Below are 15,297 nucleotides of genomic sequence, written 5' to 3' on the forward strand. Positions count from 1 at the left end.
GAGCCCTTATCACTCCTCTTTCTTCCTGATGAACTTGCACCTCCATGATGAGTGATGAATTATGAGAAATAATTCTCACTTTGTGTGTTTTTTACTAAGATGCAACCTGCATTTGGTTATGAATTTACCTCGTGTGAGCCATCAATCTACTCAATTGCACACATTAAATACAAGATTCTTTGGTTTTAGTTTTGAATTGTACCTATAACAGATCATCAGTATATACTTTCCTGATAAATTACTCCCTTGGCACTATTGACAATATTTCATTCCTTAAGTTGCTTTTCTTTTTATCAGTGTGTGTCTTCCTGAGCCCTCCATCAGGTATCGACATAAAATTGAACAACCTTTGATGATAGTTACTTTTTCCCAATGAATCTTCTTCTCTATTGTTTCCATCGAGCATCAAGATAGCTTGAAATGATACACCCTAATCTCTTTAATTTGTACCAATGACTAAGGCTTCTCTTCTTATCAGTGTAAGTCTTACCGATAGCCTTATCGGCTATTGACAAGACAACAATTCACATGTTCTGATAGCGAAAGTCACACTGATGATACTTTAGTAATGACTCAGTCGGTGTATATCCTCCCGATGTGTCTATCAGGTATTAGGATAACTCCTATCCCCTTTTAGTGATAGTTAATCACTTCTCGATGACCTTTGACTTTTCTAGGGTGTTTTCTTTGGGGTAGGCTACATTGATGGTTTGATTTGTGGACTTGTGGAGTTCTAATGGACTTCTTTCATTTCTCTTCCACTTCTAGACATTCATACTTAAAGACATCCATAATCTCTTGTTTCTTAAAGAAAATGGAGAACTAAATGGTACTAAGATTAAGAATCTACATACTCATCATGAGTAATGAGAAATAAAAAAGCTTGTCAAGGTTGAAATCAATGTGTAAGGCTAACTGAGCCATTTTGTCAAAAGTTGTCAAATAGTCCTATTCAGGGCCTGATTATTCAAATAGTGTAAATGTACCCATGGAAGGGTAATAAAGGTCTAATATGTTGTTTTGAGTCCATTCTAATGTGTTCAAAGTATCTAAGTAATGTTTAGTGGTCATTCATGTTAAAAGACAAAAGCTGTCAAGGTGTCACTAAAAAGTTGTAATGCAACAATGCATAAAATATTGTCAAATTGTACATTTTGGTCTTAGGGGTAGTTGGAACAGTTATAGAACAATGTGACACTATAATATCCATCATTTATTTGGATTAAGTGTGTGTGACAGAGCTGGAGGAAAGTCTTGTAAGGCTAGATCAAATAAAGCCTCTCACTGTCACTTAATTTTGTAGGTTTGTGATAGTTACAGGGTTGTATATTAGTTTGAAAGTAAAACCTCCATGTAATTGTTGGTTGGATAAATAGGAAGGAAGTGTATTTCTATAAAGTATGTATTGGAAATTTTTTTTGACGAAGATTCAATGAGAAAACTGATATTTTGTTCAATACTTTAACTTGTGTTTTTGACAATCATGATTATTTGTTGCTTTAGATGTTTTTCCTAATAAAATTTGGATTGAATACAACCCCTAATAACCTATTTGAGGTTTTAGAATGAAGAGTTATCTTTGACTCAAGAAAGGTTTGAAGGTCATCCATGGATTATAAAGAAAGTTCTAATGGTTTTGTCAAAACTGTCATAAAACCATTTTTGACAGGGTTGCAACAAAAGAATTGATTATAACTCTTAATGTAACCACTCAAGTTTCTTCATATTTTGGATTCTAATAGTAAATTCAATTCTCTTTCATATGAATATGGTTTCATGTTGACTTCTTCTTAAATTCATCATTCTTAAGTTTCTTCTATTAGATGACACAGTAAAAGAGTTTCTCTTTTTTTTAAACTCAAATATTTTTCATCAACTTGCCAAAGTCAAGCTTCTTTTTTAGCCAAGAAAACTATCGAAATAAAATAGTCTTCATAATTGAAGAGGGTCTAAGTTTCAGTAACATTTCAACTTTTATATAACTAGTTCTAAGAAGACTTTAGTACTTGCGCTATCCTTTTGCGTAGTTTGTGAAGGTTACACATGGAATTTTCGATAGCCTGACTTTTTTGTGTGTGAAGAAAGACCATGTCAGAAAATATCAGTGAAGAACAAAATAAGGAGACAATTGCTAGATTGTGGTCTAACTTGAAAATAAAAGGTGATGTAAAATGTTATTGTCCCTGCAAAGTTTGTAAGGGCTTAAAGACTAGAAGACTTCTAATCGAAACGTCTAGAAAACATTGTAGGCAACATGGTCACATTGAAGGGGGGCATGATTATCATCCATTGGTAAGTTGTTCATTATATCATTTTAACAATTTGTATACATAAGAAATCACTTCATGATGAGATCATGATCATGGTTTAATTATGTTGTTCATTTTTATATAGTTTGAGCTCCTTAGGGCACATGATATGGACCAACACAACCCAAAGAATTGTTGGCATTTTGAGTTTATTGGCATTTTGCATAGAGATTGCATTAATGATATGTTGTCATTGATGTCAATTGAACCAGTAAATGGTATTCATGTTATTGTTGATATTGTTGTTTTTTATATTAGCTAGTAACTGGTAAGAAGAGAGTTGTAGAAGATGTTGTAACTGGTATATATAAAGTTTTTGAGTTGAACCAGTGAACTAGTGTAAAGGGTCAAACCTTTCTATGTAATGTAACCGGTAAACCTATTAGCTATTAAAACCTAACCGATCAAGTTTGTTGGTTTATTATTTGATGAGCGGTAATGATGGAGACACATGTGATCACTATATGATGATAAATTCAAATTGGTTTGGCGTGTTTTCTTATTACCTAGGGAAGGAGCAAAGTGGATTACACTTAATGCACAACATGTGATGAGTTACAAAGTCCAATGGAGCGGTGATCATGGAGCAGTTGGAATTGTCTTGAAGAATGTGAAGAGATTGTCATGATTTCTAATGGTCAATATTGAACCAACTTGTTTGTAATCTCAATGATGAGAATTAGGTTTTTGTTGTGTTATCGACCTAATTGATTTATATTTAAGATCGATGAAGTTGTTTGTAAAGTTTGTTGGCAAGAATTGTAGAAAACCTTTTGAGTGTGTGGTTGCCCAACTAATGAATAAATCTACAATTTGAGTGAAGGCATATTGAAGATTAGAAGGATCTAATCAAGCAAATGTAGTGCTACTCAGATAGATCAAGAAAACCTATTGTTTTCTAACAATTATAGTAGAAGTAAAATCCCTTAATCGAGTAAGCTCTAACAAGCTTGGTTACTCTATCAGTTGTTAAACCCTATGTAATGTAACCGGTAAACCCTATCAGTTATTAAACCCTAACCGATGAGCGGTAAATATGGAGACATGTGTGATCATTGTATGAGGATAAAGTCAAATTGGTTTGGCGCGTTTGCTTATTGTCTAGGGAAGGATCAAAGTGGATTGCACTTAATGCACAGTGTGGGATGAGTTACAAAGTCCAATGGAGAGGTGATCATGGAGCGGTTGGAATTATCTTGAAGAATGTGAAGAGATTGTCATGATTTCTAATGGTCAAGATTGAACTGACTTGTTTGTAATCTCAATGATGAGAATTAGGTTTTTGTTGTGTTACCGACCTAATCGATTTGTATTTAAGGTCGATGAAGTTGTTTGTAAAGTTTGTTAGCAAGATCGGTAGAAAACGTATTGAGTGTGTGGTTGCCCAACCAGTGAATGGATCTACACTTTGATTGAAGGTAGATTGAAGCTTAGAAGGATCTGATCAAGCAAATGTAGTGCTACTCAGACATATCAAGAAAACCTGTTGTTTTCTAACAATTACAACAGAAGTAAAATCTCTTAACCGGGTAAGCTCTAACAAGCTTGGTTACTCATTAAATCCTCTAACAAGGTGGTCCATTAGCTTGGATTCTTAAATCCTCTAGTGAGGTTACTCCTAACAAGGTATTGTGCTTCAAACAAGGCATATTTGTAAATCCTTTAACCGAGTGAATCCTAACTGAAATTAGTTCTTAACAAGACTTATTGTAAATCTCTTATAGGCTTTGGCTCCTAATAGGGTGAAATTTGAAAGAGTTTAGATAGCTATCCTTGTGAGTCCCATCTCATCGTGGTTCTTACCTATTTGGGTTTTCCACGTATAAGAATTTGTGTCAAGTGGTGAATGTTTTTGTGGCTGTGATCTTATTTGTTGATTTTGTTAACTTCTGATAAGGCATGTTAAGTAGAAGCATTGAGAGATGAATATGTTGAGTTAAGATTAAGCATTATTGATGTTTACAAGATTGAAGGTGTTTACTATTAAAATTTGTCATAATAGTTAAACCGGTTAATGTCAAGTTTTCCTAAGAATATTGATCTTAACTCAAATATGTTTACTTTGTTTGATTGAGTTTGAGCTTGGGAACTTTGTATCAGTTTTTCAATATACTGATTCACCCCCCCGCCTCTTAGTATTCTACCAGATACTTATTCTTTCATCATACCATCAATTGGTATTAGACCAATCCAGGTCCTCTTAATCTAAAAGCTTAATAGCTTGAGGAAAAGATCTTGTAGATCATGATGAAGAAAGAAGGTCCAAAGTTTAAAAAAGATAACTATAGAATATGGAGTGATAGAAAGAATATTTACATTAAGATTCTTTGTAGTCAGTATTGGGATCATATAGAACATAAGTATACTACACCTATTGGACCCCTGACTGATGAACAAAAGAAAGAACAATAAGAAAATCACCAAGAATTAGAAGCTATTATCAGTTCATTGTCTGATGCTAAATATGTAGATGTTCATGGTCTTGAAACTGCATATGAAGTATGGAAGAAACTTCAAGATATCTATAGTGGTGATGAGCGTGTCAAGATTACTAAAGAAGAGAGTTTAAGAGGCAAGTTTGACAACATGAGAATGTCTGAAGGTGAGAACATCTAGTAGTATGGTCAAAGGATCAAAGAGATAGTTGGAGTGATAAAGAGTGTGGGAAGGAAAGTGGAAGATGCCATAGTAATCAGTAAGGTACTAAGAACCCTACTACTGATCTATGCTATCCGACTTGTAGCTATTCATGAGCTAAAATCCATTGACAAGACAAAGGTCACTCTTGAGTCTATTATTGGCAATTTTACTGCTTTCAAACTAAATGGCTATGATGGTAGTGTACAAAAATCAAAATATGCATTCAAAGCTTCTGTCTCTAACCCATCTGTGAGAAGAAGTAGAGATACCAACAATAGCTATGAATCTAGATCCAACAGAGATGTTGATGATGAAGACAACTTAGTGGAACTTGAAGCATTATTGGCAAAATGACTACTTAGAGGCACTAGTAAATATAGAGGTAAGCTACCTTTAAAATGTTTTGCATGCAACAAGATTGGTCATATAGCAGCAAACTATCATAATGGTGAAAATAATTACAAGAGAGACAAATTTAAGAAGTACAAGGGTAAAGGCAAGAGAGATTGTCTTGTAGCTATTGACAGTGGTATTATTGATGATGGATCTAATGATGATGTTAGTGAAGATATTGTGTTTGTAGCAATTAAGGAAGAAGTATCAAATCAGAAGGCACTACTATCTAGAATGGATAACTCTGATGATTGGATCGTTGATAGTGGTTGATCACATCACATGACCGGTGATCAGAGCAAATTTCTTTCCCTAAAGGAATTTGATGGTGGTGTTGTCAGATTTGGCAATGACTCACCTTGTATGGTAAAAGGTTAGGGAGTTATTTATCTTAATGGGAAGAGAAATGTTGATGATGTCTATTGGGTTGAAGGCCTAAAGCACAATCTGTTAAGTGTGGCACAACTTAATGAGAGAGGTTACCCACTGAAGTTTAGAAATGGTATATGCAAAAGCTTTGACAACAAATGTGAATTGATTGCAACTGGGAAACAGACTAGAGGTAATCTATTTCAACTCAAACCTAAAGTTAGCAACTGTTTGATTGTAAAAATAGATGATAGATAGCTTTGGCATAAGAGATTTTGTCATATAAATTTTGACAATATTATTAAAGTAAGCAAGTCCAAGACAGTAAAAGGTCTGCCTCAACTAGACAAACTAGTTAATGCTCTCTGTAAAGAATGTCAACTAGGAAAGATGACTTCTTCAACTTTCAAGAGAAAGTCCTTCTTAGTAGAGCACTTGTCAGATTTGGTTCATACAGACCTATGTGGACCAATAAGAACAAGAAGCATTCAAGGCAACAGATACTACATGATCTTCACTGATGATTACTCAAAGATGATGTGGGTCACATTCTTGAAGGATAAGAATGAATCTTTTGGCAAATTAAAGGCATTCAGAGCCTTAGCTGAGAAAGAGAGTGGCAAAAAGATAAAATGTCTAAGAATAGATCAAGGCAGTGAGTTCACTAAATATTGTGATGATAATGGTATCAGACAGCAACTTTTTGCACCAAGGACACCATAGTAGAATGGTATAGCAAAGAGAAACAACTGGTCAGTGGTTGAAGCTACTAGAACTATGTTGATACAAGGAGGTGTATCAAAAATGTTTTGCAAAGAAGCTATAAGTACAATTGTCTACACAATGAAGCGAGTACTGGTAAAAAGAGGTAAGGACAAGACCCCATATGAGTACTGGTATGGGAGATCACCTGATGTTAGCTATTTTAAAATATTTGGTAGAAAATGTTTTATTAAAAGAGGTGACTACATAAGGAAGTTTGAAGCTAAGAGTGATGAAGGCATATTTATTGGTTATTACACCAAGAGTAAGGCCTATAATCCTTCAACAACTAGACACAGAAAATTGTTGAGAGTGTTGATGTTCATGTAGATGAATGTCCTGAAATTTTAGAAGGAACCAGTTCTGAGAAGAAGGATGAAGATCCTTGCAATTTTCTTTTAGAACCTAAAACTGGTAAAGCAAATCCTAATGTACTTGTTCAACCAGAACAAATAAATTCAGAGGAAGATGACAATGAAGAAGCTGAACCTGAATAGAATGATCATGTTATTCCTAGGTATGTGAGACTGAATCACAGTCCTAAATAGATAATTGGGGATAAGGATGGTAGAGTACTAACTAGAAGGAGAATAAGAGAGAACTCTTGCATGATATCCACCATTGAACCTAGAAATTCTAAGGAGGCATTTGGTGATGATCATTGGGTGAAAGCTATGGAGGAGGAGTTGGATCAAATTGAGAAGAACAACACTTGGACCTTGGTACCCTGACCGGTAAACAAAAATGTTATAGGTACAAAATGGGTGTTTAGAAACAAGTTAAATGAAGATGGTGTTGTATTTTGCAACAAGGTAAGATTAGTATGCAAAGGTTATACGCAAGAAGAAGGAGACGCTTATGGAGAAAATTTTGCACTAGTAGCAAGAGTGGATGGTGTCAGAACATTACTTGCATTTGCAGCTCATAAGAAGTTCAAGGTATACCAAGTGGATCTTAAGTCTGCATTCTTGAATGGGATACTAGAAGAAGAGGTTTATATAGAGAAGCCCGATGGTTATGCATTGACAGATAAAGAAGACATGGTACACAAATTGCATAAAGCTTTGTATGGATTAAAGCAGGCACCTAGAGCATGGTATGAATGACTTCATACTCATCTGATGAAGATAAGATTTTATAGAGCCAGTGATGACATCAACATTTATCTCAAGACTGAAGGAGATGATATACTAGTCAGTAAAGTATTTGTAGATGACATTATATTTGGAGGAAACGATGACATGAGTAATTGATTTGCAGATGAAATGAAGAATGAATTTCAGATGTCATTAGTAGGGGAAATAAAAAATTTCATAGGCTTACAAATGTTAGGATTCCCAAAGATACTGAGAGGGGGGGCTGAATCAATATCTAACTGGTATATCAAATTACTTGATTTAAAACATGTAAAGCATATTAAAACTAAGTACTGGTAAACCAAAAATAATGCAGTAAATAAGAACAATAAAAACAACATGAGAAGCACACCATAACACAATATTTTAATGAGGAAACCCAGTGTGGGAAAAATCTCGGTGGGATTTGTGACCTACAATATTTGCTTATTGGCCAATAAGGGAATATTACTCTCACAATAGGGGCCTGAACATGCAGGAAGGCCAAGTGCCTAGAGCTCACTACTCAATTACAAAAGAAGTCACACTGACTTACAAAAATGGATTATACTAATCCAATGTCTTGCACTGCTTCAAATTAGCATCTTCTATGCTAGATTTAATATCTGTTTAAGCTTTATTACAACATAAACCCTTAATCGATAATTCACATATTAGGTCTGCTATTACTTTTCCATACTTTGCATCGTATCTCATGTCTACAAAATGATCTACAATGATCTCATACATATATGAGTCATATTACAATACACCATGTCAGCTTACAAAAGATTTTACAATTAATTACAAAATACATTAATACAAAATTGTTGTCGGCCAGGATGCTGGTATTTTTCCCTTTTGTTGTCGATGTTCTGTGTGTCGATGTAGAGTCTATCGCTGTCAGTGTCTATATCTTCCTACTAGTATCACATGATTGCAAGGTTTAGATCAATGACAATACCTTCAATCACCTATAATTTCTCATTGGAGTGTGCATTTTCCAACAATCTCCCCCTTTCGCATTGATGGCAACACTCATGAGAAAAATTCAAGAATGCATCCAAAAACTGAAGTCCATAAAAATCTTTGCCAAAAAAGTGTATGTCTGAAAATGTGTTCTCCCCCTGAGCAGATAATCTCTACTTCCTTCTAACCATTTTTCTCATCACACTACTCCCCCTTTGACATCAATGACAAAGGTTGTCATTCACTGTCACTAGAGTCCAGCCTAGATTCTTGTAACCGATGGGTTACAATCTAAAATATATCTGTCAAAATCAAATTTATACCATTACTGAATGTTTTGTTGTCTTTTATTAGCTCTTATGTTCTTTTCACTATACCGATGAGTATGTGCATTTGCTCTTCTGGTGTCTTCAGTCTGGGAACCAGAGCCTCAGATATTTCTTTTCTCAAAGAAATGAGGTATTCTAGTCTTGGACCAAGTCTGCATGTCAAGTCCTTTGCTTTATCCTTTATTCTCTATTTGTCATTCTCTAACTTCTTGATTTTCTCTTCTAGCTTTGCAATCTTCTTTTCTATCTCCAAAAATGAATCTAACGATCCTATCAGATAGTCAACAATATTTTTAATCTTGTCTTGTGCTTTGCTGATTTCTTTGTTAAGGTCTTCTATTAAGATATTTGTCTTACAAGTGTCCCTGTACAGTTTCTTGAAGTCAAAAATTATTTCTCCAAGTTTCGGTAATAGGGTATCCATTTTCTCTTTGTTCTTCTTCACAATTTCCTTAAAGAATTTCTCTTTTTCTTTAATCATTCTTTCCGTAAATGTATCCTCATTTATTTGATCAACAGTCAATATGTTACCAGTGATGAACTTAGACAATGTGTCTAGTTGACCTAAAGAATCCTTATTATCAACAATGCACTTTGGTGCTATCAATTTAAGAATTGGAATTGTATCATCAATAGCCTTATAGGCTTGTGCATTACATTTTGTGATCTTCTTTATTCAATCCAATAAGACCTCTATTACATTTGTAGGTTTGAATTCTGCCATAGATGTACCAGATGTTTGTCCAACAGTCTTTACAATAGCCATGCTACCGGTTGTGGTAATCACCTTACTTGATTCAACCTCTGGTAGGTTAGTCTGTGTTTGCATTTCTACAAACAAAGGTTTATGCTCTTTAATTTGGGCCAGCGGCACTATCTCTGTATGAACCTATGCTTCAACCTGTACCTATTTTGATTTCTCTATATGTGTCTTAGAAGGTTTTTCTAAGTTTTCAACTGCCGATTTCTTAGATGTAGTCTTAGTTTGTACCTCTGAACTCTCTTTTTCCGGTTCTTCAGTTGTTTCTACTGGTTTCTCAATGGTATCCCCAGCCGGTTGTTCTGCCTGTGTAGGTTTTTCTATGCTTATCTTAACCTCTGCAGCCGGTGACTTAGTAGTCACATCTTCCTCCTTATCTTTAGTGGTTTCTCTATCAACCACAACATTTACTTCCTAGGTGTCTACATTCACAATATATAAAATTTTAGACTCAGGATTTGTATCCTCTAGTGGAGTCTTCATACTCTATGTGGATGGTTGACTGTCAGTAGTATCTACCGGTGGAGTATTTGAAAGAGGTGGGGGCATATTGTCAGTTATTTTAAGGCTTGGAGGTCCACCTACCTTACTTTTCCCCTTATCTCTGTCGTTTTGATATACTTTAATAGTTTTTGGTCTAAGTAATTCTTCCTGTTTTTCTTTTTCCACAAAGAATATATCCCATGCATTTGTTGTTTCCTCAGAGACTTCCTTTACTCAACCTGCCAGCAGTTCTATATGTTGATGAGTAGTAGAGAATACTATCCAGTTTGCTTCACTGATTAGTTTATCAATTTCATTAATTGAGTTGACTAGATGTACTGCAAGTAGTTTTTCAATCTTAATTTTCTTGTCCATTTCAATGATGGATAAACTTCTAGCTTCAAGTCTTCTATACAGATCATTTGGAATTTCATCAACAACTTCCATAAAAAATTTCTTGTATATATCTAAGTGTAAGATTACACTACTCTCTATGCTTTCCTTATCATCAGCTGATAGTGTATTGTATATTTTGTTGATGTTCTTCAGCTTACCATCCTCTGTAATTTCACTGAGAAGTTTGTCTATTGGAGCGATATCTTGTTTTACCTTCTTCTTCTTAGGAGTCATTTTCTTTGATGGGGGCCTTACTGCCTATTGTTTTTGTCTAGTTCTTTTTGGTGAAGGAGAGGGTATTGGTGTGGGTTTTCTTTTCCTTTCTACCCTTTTAAATATTGTCAGTATATCACTCTTAGAAGAAGTTCCAACCGGTGAAAGATGAGTTTCCAGTTGAGGTGCTTCTAACTCACTTTCACTTATACCAATTTGTCTCAAAACATCTTCCATGATTGCGTTAGCCTACCGGGTTCCTTTCCTTATGGTTGCTTCAACCTTTTTAACCCTTTTCCTTGATTATATTCCACTTTCTATTGTTTTAGCATTTCCAAAAACTTCCTTAGTAGGTTCATTGGGTGCTTCAAGGAGGGCTTTTGCATAAGTTTCAATGATATTGTCATCTATTTCATAGCCCATTTCAGTTACCCAGATAGTTCTAGAGACAACTGCCCCCATCCAGATTTCATCTTTCTTGATCACAAAACAAATTTCCTTCTGATATTTATCCACAATAGCTTGTGACAATCTTACTCTAGTTTTCATTCGAGTCTTCAATGCTTGAAAATGTTCATTTAGGTTTTTCTCTCAGTTTTCTCCCATATTGTTCAATAGATCCAATAGTTGTTTTCCTACCAGAATGTCAAAACCAAAATCTCTTGCGACAATACCAGGTACTTGTTTTTTTATGTACAACATCAAACAAACAAGCAAATTTTCAAATTTGAATGTTCCTTTCTTATCTCTTTTAATCTTTCCTAGATTGTCTATCAACTCATCTTTGAGCCATTCACATACATCTATCCTTGCATTATCATTGACCATATCATAGGCACTTTTGATACATAGGCTAGAAACCGAGTTCAACCTATTTGCATGTGTAGCCTTATAACCTAACATCATACTGATAAATTTGACATTTATGTCTTCTACATCATTTACCCTTAAAGACCTTTTATCAAATGTTGCATCGGTTAGGTTTATCACTATGTAATTTGAGACCTTCTTTGTTTTGTCAAGTCTGTTACCAGTGGAAGGTAACCCTGTTATAGATTTTACTGCTTCTTTTGTGATTTTATGAATTAAATCTAGCCAAAAAAAATCACCATGTACTTTGCTTAACACAATCCTTATGATATCCTTGGTAAAATCTGGGATACTAAGGATTTCAGTAAAACCTAGGGTTTCCACTATTTTATGTTCTGGCTTCACATTTCCAAACTCATCACAAATCACAGTCTTTTACATATTCTTGATCTCATCATCACCTAATTCCTCAATATGACAATGTATATACATCCTAGGGTCTTCAACATATACTACTCCCTTAGGAATTTGAGAAAATGCACCTATGCTATCATCTTTCTTTGCAATTTCGGGAACCAGTTGGAATACGGGTCTAGGGCGCTTAACAACTTCAGCAATAGTAGGGTTTGCAATAAATTTAGGAGTGGATGAAGATGCCATAGCTATAAATACCTCAATCTGCCTTAAGGATGAATGCTTTGATGGATTGCTTCACTTTTTTGCTTGTTTTGCCTTCACTCGAGAATTTTTGCACTCTCGAAGATTTGAATGCTCGGTGAATTAAAAAGGAGCCAAAACATTTTCTTTATAATGTTATTTTCTCCAACTACCACATTTAATGCTCGTTGGTTAAGTCACAACTTAACTCATCTATCGGTATAGAAGTAATTTCAACTTCTCACCATCAACCGAGGGAATAATAGCATGTTTTTCATTTTGTTGTTAAACCCCCAAGGGATTTTCCTTCAGTTAGATAAAGAGTCTCCTATCAGTGGAGTGTTACTTTTTTCTTCTAGTGGAGGGGTATTCCCTTCAACATTCTGATCTGACTTTCTGATCCATTGTTTTGAGAATTCTTGCTTTACCTCTTCAACCTTTTCTTTACCTTTCAAACTAGGACCTTTGGTATTTGCCGGTGATGCCTTCTATAAAATTTTGCAATATGTCCAATTTTGTTACAGGCATAACAAATCACATTGTTCTTTTGAATAGGTTTCCCATATCCTATGCCGGTATGTGTTCTGCATTGATTAGATAAGTGTCCAAATCTTCCACAAATATAACATCTTACATTCATTCTGCAATTTTTTCAAGAACATTGACTGGGGGTGTATTAGTATTCTGATGATTTCTAGATCTACATTGATTTTCTCTATAACCATACTTGTTATAGTTAAAGCATTTTCCATTAAATTTGTAAGCAGTAGGTTGTCTTACTGGTTTTCTATGATCATGATTGTTTGCAGTACCGGAGCTTTCACCAACTTCAAAGCCAAGGTCATTTGTATCACCATTAGGTTTCTGATTCTTCAGTATGTCACCAAGTTCTTCTGAAGTTTTCTTGAATTTATCCTTGTGTTGATTTGCAGCAGTCAGTTCATTCTCCAAGATTCCTTTCTGTCTCATGAGTTCAGTTCTGTCATTTTGTGTGTGCATTAGATCTATCTTCAATATATCATTTTCATGATTGAGTCTTGTGTTTTCATTTCCAGCATCATTTAGTCTTCTTCATTCTTCTTCTTGTCTTCAATTTCTTTACAGAACCTCATAGTCATATCCTGCATCTCATTCTTTGTTGTATTGATTTCTTGTCTTAGCTTGTTTACTAAATCATTAAGAGTTTCCTTTTCATTTTCCTCATTATGCATCTTTTCACAAAGTTCTCTCCTCTTGTTCCTTGCAATAGTAAAATTCTCTTGAACTGCTTGAATAATATCTTGAGTAGCCTTCAAATCATCCTCAAGTTTGATATTCTTCACTTTTTCTACATCATAGTCTGTAAGAGTTGTTTCCAATCGCTTTCTCAAGTTTTCCATCTCTACTGGCGACAAGATCTTCCTCAAGTTCTTAGGCTTTTGAAAATATAGGACCAGGCTCTGATACCAATTATTAGGATTCCCAAAGATACTGAGAGGGGGGGGGGGGTGGGGGTGAATCATTATCTAGTTGGTATATCAAATTACTTGATTTAAAACATGTAAAGCATATTAAAACTGAGTACCGGTAAACTAGAAATAATGTAGTAAATAAGAATAATAACAACAACATGAGAAGCACATCATAACATAGTATTTTAATGAGAAAACCTGATTTGGGAAAACCTCAGTGGGATTTGTGACCCACAATATTTTCTTACTGGCCAATAAGGGAATATTACTCTTACAATAGGGGCCTACACATGCAGGAAGGCCAAGTGCCTAGAGCTCACTACTCAATTACAAAAGAAGTCACACTGACTTACAAAAATGGATTATACTAATCCAATGTCTTGTACTGCTTCAAATAAGCATCTGCTATGCCAGATTCAGTACCAGTTTAAGCTCTGTTACAACATAAACCCTTAACCAATAATTCACATATTAGGTCTGCTATTAATTTTCCATACTTCGCATCTTATCTCATGTCTACAAAATGATCTAAAATGATCTCATACATATATGAGTCACATTACAATTTGCCATGTTGGCTTACAAAAGATTTTACAATTAATTACAAAATACATTAATACAAAATTGTTGTTGGCCAGGATGTTGGTATTCTTCCTTTTTGTTGTCAGTGTTCTGTGTGCCGGTGTAGAGTCTGTCGGTGATGGTGCCTGTGTCTGCCTACTAGTATCACATGATTGCAAGGTTGCCATCAATGACAATACCTTCAATCACCTACAATTTCTCATTGGAGTGTGCATTTGCCAACAACAGTTACAGCAGATGAAGAATGGTATTTTTATTACTCAATCCAATTATGTGAAGGAGGTTTTGAAGACTTTCGGTATGAGTGACTATAAACCAATTGGAACCCCAATGGTTACAAGTTGTAAATTGTCCAAGAAAGATGCATCTAAGTCTATAGATGAAAAGGAATTTAGGTCAATGATTGGCAAACTACACTATGTTGTTCATAGTTGACCAGATATTGCCCATGCAGTTGGTATTGTGGCTAGATTTCAGAAGAATCCAAAGGAGGCACATCTGATGGAAACTAAGAGAATCTTTAGATATCTAAAAGGTAATGTTGATTATGGATTATGGTATCCATATGGCAAATATTTTGACTTGCAGGCATACACAAATGTTGATTGGGCAAGAAATATTGATGACCAAAAGAGTACTACCGGTGGAGCATTCTTTCTATGAGGAAGGCTAGTCTCATGGAGTAGTAAAAAGCAGAGTTGCACTTCACAATCTACCATTGAAGCTGAATATGTAGAAGCTTATATGAATTGCACACAGGCTATGTGGATGAGGTACATTTTGGAAGGTTTAAAGATGAGAATCTTAGAACCTATAAAGATTTTGTGTGATAATACAAGTGCAATAAAAATTTCTAAAAATCATGTTTTGCAAGCAAGGACTAAGCACATTGAATTAAAATATCACTTCTTGAGGGAAAAAGTTCAAAGTAAAGATGTTATCTTGGATCATGTTTCTACCAAGGAGCAGTTTGTAGATATCTTTACCAAACCTCTGCCTAAGTCCACTTTTGAGTATCTTAGAAGTCAATTGGGGGTTGTCCCTCTTCATGAAGTTAGT

The sequence above is a fragment of the Cryptomeria japonica genome, chromosome 7 (genome assembly GCF_030272615.1).
Source record: "Cryptomeria japonica chromosome 7, Sugi_1.0, whole genome shotgun sequence".
In the NCBI taxonomy this organism is placed as follows: domain Eukaryota; kingdom Viridiplantae; phylum Streptophyta; class Pinopsida; order Cupressales; family Cupressaceae; genus Cryptomeria; species Cryptomeria japonica.